We start from the raw sequence: 10,191 nt of genomic DNA on the forward strand, positions 1-10,191 counted from the left end.
TCTGATTGAAGGCAAATAAAATGTGACTAATCCAAGCAATTTTGACAGCAAGAGCAGCCATGGAACGATATTTCACTTTCGCACTTGACCAGGCCACAATATGTTGCTTCTTGTTGCTCCAAGATACTAAGTTGTCGAGAAATACACAATATCCTAAAATGGACCTCCGCATATCACAATCTCCATCCTAGTCAGCATCAGTAAACCCAAAAATGATTAAAGGATCCCACTTATTTGAAACATATTGTAGACCATCATTGAGGGTACCTTTAATATACCTTAGGATACATTTCACAGCCTTCATGTGCCCTTCTCTTGTGTCATGCATAAATTGTGACACTTGACCAACTGCATATGCAATATCTGGATGAGTAAAGCTCAAATACTGCAAGGCCCCCACTATGCTTTTGTAAATTGTTTCATCTTGGATGGGCTGGCCTTCATTAATACTTAGTTTCTCATTAACAGCATGGGAGTGAAAATCGGTTTACTATCTCTCATCCCAGTTCTGTTAAATAAATCAATGGCATACTTTTGTTGTGCGAGAAACATTTGGTATGTTGTTCGATCAACATCAACTCCTAAGAAAAACTTAAGCCCACCCAAATCCTTCATCTGAAAACATCCCTTTAGATATTATTTCAGCTCAGCTAGATGCTGTTTGGAACTCCGAATAATCACAATGTCATCCATATATATCAACAAAATGGTAATGCCATGCTTTCCAATACAAGTAAAAAGGAAATAGTCTACCTGACTTCGTTGAAACCCATATCTCTGAATATCATTAGAAAATCTTTGGAACCAAGCTCAGGAAGCTTGCTTTAATCCATATAATGATCTCTGTAAAAGGCATACCTTACTCTCTAGGTCTCCTTCCGTAAAGCCCGGAGGTTGGTTGCTCCATGTAAACTTCTTCTTTGAGTTCTCCGTGTAGGAAAGCATTTTTTACATCCATCTGATGCATTTCCCAATCGTGCGTCATGGTAAGGAATGAAGACTAATCGATGGTCCTCATTTTTATCACAGGACTGAATGTTTCATCATAATCTAATATGTATTCTTGTGTGTACCTTTTTGTTACAAGGCGAGCTTTAAATCTCTCTATGTTGTCATCTGCCTTTTGTTTTATTTTATACATCCACTTGTTGCCAACGACATTTTTTCCAGCAGGTCAGTCAACTATTTTTCATGTTTGTCATGTGTGCAGCGCACACATTTCATCGTTCACAGCCTCAATCCAATGGCGATCCTTTGCCGCCTCTGAGTAATGTTTGGGTTCTGATACTTATGATTGAAAGTATTATAACTCACCCATCTATCAATCGGATGCTTCTTTCTAGTAGATCTACACATTTCAATCGCTGTTTCTGATTCCTCTTATTGCTGTCCCGTATCATGTTGAGTGGTAGTGAATAGTGATCACCAGTGCTTTAGCTCTTCTATGATAAACCTGTCCAAACCTTTTGTCTTCACCAGTAGGTTCAACCTCTTCATGATCATTTTTTGTGCACCAACTGTTATCTCCTTAATGATCAATATGATTGTCCTGACATTCCATTGCAGCATCCTGCATCATAGGCATATTAATCCAGCACATCATAATTATGGGAGTATTTTTCCATACCATGGCTCTTTTCTCTGAAGGCAAAATTTTGTTCATTAAAGACAACATGTTTGGACACAACAATACAACGCTTTACCAAATTCCAACAACGATATCCTTTATGCTCATCATCACACCCAACGAAACTGCATATTGAGGCCTTAGGAAGGAACTTGTTAAGAATGATCAACATGCAAATAACAAACACAACCCCAAACTTTAAGTTCAGCCATATAGGGATCTTTGTTAAAAAGAACTGAATAAGGTGTTTGATTATCCAAAATCTTTATTGGCAATCTATTTATAATGTGAACAGCAGTATGGAAAGTCTCACTCCATAAGCCCAAACAAGCATGGCTCGCATGAATCACCGTCATCACACTTTCAACGATGTGTTGATGCTTCCTCTCAACTATACCATTTTGTTTGGGTGTATGCGGGCATGATTTTGATGCAATATGTCATGGTTTTTGCAGATATTCCTTGAAAATATTGGAACTTTATTCACCCAAGTGATGGATTGACCAAAATGGTTTTCGACAAACTTGTGAAAACGATAAAACAGGTCAAAGACTTCAAATTTTTGTTTCATGAAAAAGATCCATGTGTAACGATTGTACCCATCTATAAATGTCACATAATATTTGCTTGAAGAATAAAAAGCAACGGGAGTTGGGCCCCAAACATCGGAATAGACAATTTCAAAAGGATAAGAAGCTCTTTTATTCATAACTAAAAATGGGAGTTGATGGCTTTTACAAACTTAACTAAAACATAGACTATTAGTCATCAACTCTTTATTACAAAAGGGACCAGACACTAAACCAGAACTAATTAATGACTGCAAAAAAGGATGACTGCAATGAGCCAGCCGACGATGCCAAAGGTTAATCGATGAGCTCAAAGAGAAATTGGATTCAAAAAGAAGTAGCTGGAATTTTGGAGCTTCTTTGATAACATAAATTTTTGGTGCTTTCTCCCTTCTTTCGAATCCAGACCCTTCACACAATCAGACAAAGTAAAGACAACAGAAGAATTATTGTGTTGACAAAGTTGGGAAACATAGACAAGATTACGCTTGAGAACAGGAACAAGAAAAGTATTAGATAAAATCAAAGGTTTTGGGACACTATAAACATGAAGATTTCCTATGTGAGTAATGGGGTGAAATAGTTCCATCGCCTGTGATGATTTTGCCATGGCCAGTATAAACCTTAGGTTCAGAAATCTTACCCTCATCACCTGTAACATGGTTGCTAGCCCGTGAATCCAAGATCCATGCCTTTTCATGTGACCCTTTCATTGTTGAATCCATCTGCATTTGCTGAAACGAGGTAGCCAAAACTTCATGATTTCACAGATCATTACCCTGCTGTAATTGTGCGTAATTTGCGTTATTTTTCACCTTCTTTGCCCCAACTGCTACTCCATAACTGGATAAATCCCAGCAATCAGCAGTGTTTCCTGCACAATTGACAAACAAGGGGTCCACGATTTTGATTCTGGTAAAGTTTGCTGTTGTTGCGGTAAAGGAAGCAATCCTCTTTCGCCTTTTCCATAATTCCTTCCCTGACCTCTTGATCTAAAATTATTTTATCGCCATTGACCTATACCTTGTCCCACATTAACATTAAGGACTTCAATGGGCTTATCTCATTGATCATCACTTCCTTTATTAACATGTGAAGCCTCAAATTGCAGCAGAATGGGTCGCAGTTTTTCATATGGAGGAAGATGTTCCTGGCAGTCAAGTGATACAGCCAGCATGGAGTACTTTGGTCCAAGCCCTGCAAGAATCTGTTGTACCTTATCTTTATCTGAAACTGGTTGCCCGATCAAGGCCAGCTCATCGGTGACGGCCTTCATTTTATGCATGTACTCCATAATTGAGGCCGAGTTGCGTATTATGTTCAAAAATTGAGCCTTCAAATGCATTGCCCTGGATTCAAAAACCTGAGAGTAAACTTCACGAAGCTTATTCCAAAGTTCTTTCGCACTAATACCATCGTCAATGTTGATGAGAACATCCTGCGAAAGAGTGGACACAAGTATGCAACTAACATCTTATCCTGTCTAACCCACTAACGATAGGCGGGATTGTGTGTGAGACCGCTTTCAGTATTCCCTTCTCCATCCTTTTTCTCCATTAGGTATTCAGTAGGCTTTGGATCAGAGTCATCTAGGTGTCCCATCAAATCCAAACTTTCTATGAAAGGAGTGATTTGATATTCCAATATGAGATAGTTGGAGGAAGTTACTTTTTCAGAAACGAGTTAAGAAGAAAAAGACTCGGCGAAATAGGAGTAGGAAGCTGAGCCATGAGAATCAGATAGAGTGCAGGAAAAAAAACATTGTGTTAATCCCATTAAATCCAGACTTTCTATGAAAGGAGTGTTTTGGAGGAAGTTAATTTTTCAGGAACAAGTTGAGAAAGAAGAGGAGTCGTACGAATAGGAGTAGGAAGCTGAGCCATGAGAATCAAATAGGGTGCAGGGGAAAAAACAGGTTAATCTGGTACGGTACTTTTTTTTTCTCAACTAGGTCAATCAAATTACAGTGACACGCAGAATAATACCAATGCACCCAAAAGAGAATATATGAAGATGATTCAGATAAAAGAACGAATATAGGAAAACATAAATAAATAAATATATATATATATGTTAGGGAGGAAAAATAAGGATGTTGCAGCTACCTTTTGTTTTTGTTTTTATTAGGGCTGCAGCAGGGAGAAACAAATATGATAAGAAGGCAGGCACAGGATTAAATAGCAAAAGGAAATAGGGGATTTTGGGGCACAAAAAGGGAATCACGTTTTTTTTTAAACAAATGTGAACAGTGGATCAGAAATAGAGGAAATCACATTTTCCTCTTTTTTTTTAAAAAGTGTGAACAGGAAATCGGAAATAATAGTTTTACCTTTTTTTTTAAATAGATGATCAAGAAAGACTTAAAGGAGAAGGGAAGAAAGAGGAACAAAGAACACGAGTCAAGAATAGGGAGGGGAGATACGAAGATGAGAATATCATAATAAGACAGATCTGATTAGGGTTACTTGGATGAAATGTGCTCTGATACCATGTAAGAAAAGCAACTTGTGATACCTGCAATAGAAGGTGAGAAAGAGAAAGAAGAAGATGGCGTGTGGAATAGAGGAGCAGCCCATGATTTTTGTTGTGTGGCTCCTCTTGTTTTCATTGTCTTTTAATATGATTACATTATGGTATGGTAATTTACTCAAATACCCTTAATACAAAAAAATATAACACATGTAACAATACAAGACTGGATCTCAGGTCCATCATGACCTGATCCACAACATGATAAATAATTGTTATTTTTCAACAAGCAGATTGAGAGGCTTTTATAGAAATGCCCATTTCTTCTTCTTTATTTTCTTCTTTTCATTGCCTTGAACGACTTCGTAACCTCCACCCTTAGCCGATGAAAGATCATACTCCTTTCTTTTGCCCTTAAATTCTGTTTTAGGAAGCTTCAAAAGAGCATATTTGTACCCTTTGGTCCCTTTACCACTCCTTGTTCCAGCTCTTTGTTCTCTCATTGACAAATAACTTGAGTGTCTTTTCTTTTAAGACTTAGAGTCTAATGTCAATATTCCAAATTCTCACAAAATTCCCAATCATGGTAGCGAGGGACGGATTCACCGACAGGAGTAGCCAAATAAGTAGAAGTCATCATAGTTATACATCCAAATTAGGCTCTTTTGCCATGGATATAATATGATCCTATTGACTCATTATGCTCTGGATGAAGATGTGGGGGCTAATGAGTGTGGTCGACAACTCAATGCTGGTGGTAGAGATTAAGAACCTACTTATGGGTTTCATAGTTTATTCATTTTTTGGAAGTACTCTCCCTCATTCCACTCGTCAACCCTTTTCTCGAACTGTTGACACCAGTTCTTGTTTGCATGCACGTGAACTAACCCAATAAACAAGGAAAGGATGCCTCTCGGGGCATCTAAGAATGATTTAAGTTGTATAAAGGGAAACTCTCACGATGTGTCTTTGTCTTTTTTCTTTTGAGGGCAGAGGCTTTACACCTTTTTCTTTGAAAATTTTTCAAAAACACACCTGAGTCATTCTCATTAATCAAAAACACACCTAAGTTTTAAATTGGTTAAAAGTACACCTAAACTTATGCACCGTTAATCAAAACCATTTTTCTGTACATTTAACTTGAGTTACCACTAACCCAAGTTGTGTTTTGGTGATTTACTAATTTACCTTCTCTTTTTAATTTGTAGCTTCTCATATCTTTCTCACATTCATTAGTATTTCTCACAAACCCACTATTTTTCAGCACAGTATTTCTCATTAGTATTTATTTCCTACCTACCACAAAGAGGACTCTCTCTCTCTCATTTTCTTCTAAATTTTTTTATGTTTGTATAAAACCTAAAAAAAACTAAATCATTTTTTAGATACTACACTTGGTTGTTCAACAGCTTGTGAAATCGGCCAAAGCCCTAACTGTGTCACTTTCTTTTTAAACCCCAAATGGGCCATTTTTTATGGTCGGCCCCTTCCTCCTTTGGCATCTTGTTTTCATTGTAATAAACAACTTTTTTTTATTTTTTTTTATTTCAAGGTTGGCCAAATGAAGAGTTTCTTCTTCTTGTGTTTGTATTGAAGGGATTTCAGCAATAGCAAGGATGGGTGTGGATGATCTTCTTGTGACCTCCTTACAGATCTGATTATTTTTGGTATTCATGAAACCAAACCAGAAAAAAAAAACTCAGAAATTTGAATATTGCAAATAAACTGAAACATAATACGTTATTTTAGATGTAAACTTGGACCTTTCTTTCAAAAAAAGAAAAAAAAAAAGCAAATTTCAGTCTAAAAGGGTTATGAGGCAACTTAGTTAAGATATGGACAAAGGACTACCCAGCCAAGTTGGAATATTATCATGCTAAATATTCAACACAACGTCAAATCTGGTCGGATAGGCGTTGGATTTCAGTTTTAACCTGTGGTACCAGATTATTTTACCAAAAGGTTAGGTGGTTTTTTGAAATCTCTTCTCCAAGAGTAAAATGGTAATTCTGGCATGTATTAAACTCTGGATCTTTTTCATCAACCATGAAAAAGATTAGGTGTGTTTTTAACAATTTGCAAAACTTAGGTGTGCTTTTCATTATCACCAATAAGTTAGTTGTGTTTTTGAAAATTTCCCTTTTTTTGCATACGAGCTCTACAGCATTCCAAGTTAGCTTTTCATTGTGCCTTCTTTAAGCACCAGCCTCTTTGTATTTTGCTTGTTTACTCTGCTTGAAAGCAACCTTTGCTTTTGACATAGCACATGTAGCTTATGTATGGACTATGAGTTGTAGGCTCTGCTATACCCACTGGTGTAACATTGGCTACACTGTTGTAGGTCTTCACAGACAAGACAAAGGAGAATGCCATAAAACCTTAGATGATATACAAGAGTGGCTTTGCCATCAAACTAATATCCATATGTTACTTTTGCTTCGAGTAGATAGCCAAATACAGGCCTTTCTTGGATTGAACTACATAGATTTATCCTAAATTGTGCTTTGGTTTGATGTAATCTGGTGACTTCTAGTTACATTTTAATCCTTAAAATAAAATTATTGCATTCCTTTCGAAAAATAGAAGAATATCTTAAGACATATATAATATGAATATCCTTTTCTCAAAAAATAGAATATTCTTAAGATATACATAATATGAATATCCCAAGATACCTGGCCCACTTAAAATACAAGAAGCTTCATCAATGATGACCACCATAGTCCTATTGTGGTCTTAGTGTTTATTGACTCACATGCTTTGTTTGAATATTTTTTTAAGTTATTTTAGAGGACATGAATCTTTTATTACTTTTATCTCTTCATCAAAAGCAAGAATCACTACATTAGACTACCAACTTTCTTCTACAGCAAAACTATTTTATTGGGAGTAGATAAATAGATATATATATTGACACATGCGACCGCGGACGCATACACACACACACACACACAAATGCACACACAGGGTTGGGAAATGGGCTGGACCAGACCAGCCTGACCCAGAAATTAGATGGGCAGAATCTGGCCATACATTGAGCTAAAAATCCGAGGTTCCAGAAAATACCATATTTTAAATCCTACCCAAAATCTAAGGGCTCAACCAAATGAAAAACTTTAAATGAGGCCCAAAACTCAGATTTCCAAGACTCAAAAAGACCATTCTAAGGCTTTTAGCTCCAGAACCCACCCACTGCATATACAGTCCAGCCTTTGAGGTCTGAGCACTTTGTCTGTGCTAATTCAACTTGGGATAGTTCAGATCTATGGTCAGACATGAGATCCTGAGACCAAAGGTAATCAAACACAGCTTATTATACCCTAAGTCTGCCATGTCAAAATAACTCCAAGTTGGTATCTCAGACAATGCTGTCAATGTCCGTTTCAGACCTGAATCCATTGAATTCAGAGAATTGGCCAATTCAGTCTTGAACCAAATCGAGATGAATCTGTGACTTTTACTTTTTTTATTTAGAAAAATCATTAAAATTTTAAAATACATATATTAAAATAAGGGCCGATTCTGCCTGATTCGAGGTGAATCAGGGTTGAATTGGCCAGTTCTATAAGGGGTCCAAATCGGCCCCCTTATAGAATTGATTTTGGGCCGATTGGATGTGTATTGGTGGGTTCAGGTTAATTCCCATCGATACTGACAACACTAATTCTCAGAAAAACATGGTTGGCCAAAACAGCAAGAAAACCAAAAACCAACTAACTGGTGGTTTGAATCTCTGAAACCAGACACAAGATGTGTCCTTCAGTCACCAAAGCCTTTCCTGAGCCAAAGATCTAATCTAAAAAAACCAACATGCCGCAGTAAACTCCAACATCCATTTGATACAAATGCCATCAACATAATGTTAACCACAGTAAAAAAAGAAAAGTCACACCCACACACATGTTCACGTTCCATTATTAGGGCAAATTATGCAAATCCATACTACCGCAACTGAAAACAAGTGAAACCTCAATGCTGCTGAAACAAAAAGAAAAAACAGAGAGAGACGAATATCCAACAAAGAATACAAGACGCCCAAGTACCCTTCTCCACAAACATTCATTCACAACTATGTACCAACTTGACTAAGATAGTGCCGACAAATAAAACGGGGATACTGACAATAGCTTTACCAGAGTACAAGACTGTGAATCGGAGCGTCTTAGCAAAACAAGAATTTGAGGTATTACCCAAAACGCATTCCATTGTTAGAATCCAGAGAAGAAGAGAAAACCAACAACCTAAACTGCCCAACATTTCAGCAACGCTATATCTCATGTGCTATTAGTGATAGAATTGCTGAATCTCAAAACCCACTTGTTAATTTTCTCATCCTCTCATTGTTTTTAACAATCAGAACCCAAGTGGAGCAGCACCAGCACACGGATTACTGCTTTCTCTCACTAAACGAATAGCCAAAATTGAAGCGGATAAAAAGCAGAAGTGGGGTTTACGGGCTCATGTTAATTTGTTTGCAAGAATATTGGTAATCTCAAAGAGAGAGAGAGAGAGAGAACCTGGAAGGCTGGAACGCAGCTCCTCGTTTTTGCTCTTTCGTTTGAGGTGTTTGGCACGTTCGAGTTGCCTCTTCACACGCATATACTGTGGGACATGGGGACGACCCGAATCGAACCGATCCGACGCAATTTTCATTAGAGCCCATGCCACCCAACGGCCCAACCCTGACCCACCGACGAGAGGGGATCAGGTCAGAGTGTGCTCACGGTATTCTGTCAGAGCACTTTTGGATGCCGTTGATCTCAAGATGGACGGCATCCAATACCTGTACCAATGAGATGCCTGATTCCAAAGTACGTCTGATTGTGTTAGCAGCCCTAACACGACAGTTGTCAGTGTTCAGGCTTGTGAGGCCCTTTTGTTCTTTTTAAAAAAATAAAGTAGCCTAAGTCACAATTTTATGGCAGTAAATGATCCATGCCTTTAAATCAAAACAGTAGAGAAAGAGAGAAGAAATAGAAGACTGTGGTTCGGCTACCATGCCTACATCGACGATGAACTTATTTCATTCACCAAGTCTTCCTTCCTTGTACATAACACAACTAGTTTCTTTTAGTTTCTGATATATAAGATTTGATTATAAAGGAGGTTACCAGATGCATTGCGCGATTATTAGATTTATCTTCAGTTGATTGATAAGTTTTTTCTTAATATGAATTTAGCATTTCCTTTGTTATCTTTGGAAGGCACCACATTTCTTTTGTTATCTTGAAAGGCACCATATCATTATCGTTAGAATAATCTAGAGGTTGAAGTCTGTCATCTAGATATGTTGGATCTAGATCTCTACCTTAATAACCTCCACCCTGTTTAAAAGATATTCAGATCGCCTCTTTTTCAACACTCAGCAAGATGTGCTTAGCTTATGGTTTATGTTCTAATGCTGGATAAGTAATATTAGTTGGTGTTCTACTATCATCCTTGGACCTCCTATTCCCAAAGCAAGGTCGCTTGACAGTTGACTCTATGTCCTTAGCACTTTTTTTCTTAAAAAGGCAAGACGGGGTT

At 37.5% G+C, this 10,191-nt stretch overlaps 1 protein-coding gene across 3 annotated transcripts in view; it reads right to left on the minus strand.

Moving 5' to 3' along the window:
• LOC149814480 (uncharacterized) overlaps window positions 1-9,241 on the minus strand; it is a 28,695-nt gene extending 19,454 nt beyond the window's left edge. Inside the window, exon 1 of one of the 3 annotated variants that reach the window (XM_089988668.1) lies at window positions 9,183-9,241. The gene's annotated coding sequence lies outside the window, so the exon portion shown is untranslated. Of the gene's footprint in view, window positions 1-8,855; window positions 8,870-9,182 lie in introns of those variants that run through there. The other 2 variants (XM_089988666.1, XM_089988667.1) reach the window with 2 other exon arrangements.
• Window positions 9,242-10,191: the final 950 nt, after the last annotated feature.

Source organism: Nuphar pumila, chromosome 15 (genome assembly GCF_984573655.1).
Source record: "Nuphar pumila chromosome 15, dmNupPumi1.hap1.1, whole genome shotgun sequence".
Lineage (NCBI taxonomy): Eukaryota > Viridiplantae > Streptophyta > Magnoliopsida > Nymphaeales > Nymphaeaceae > Nuphar > Nuphar pumila.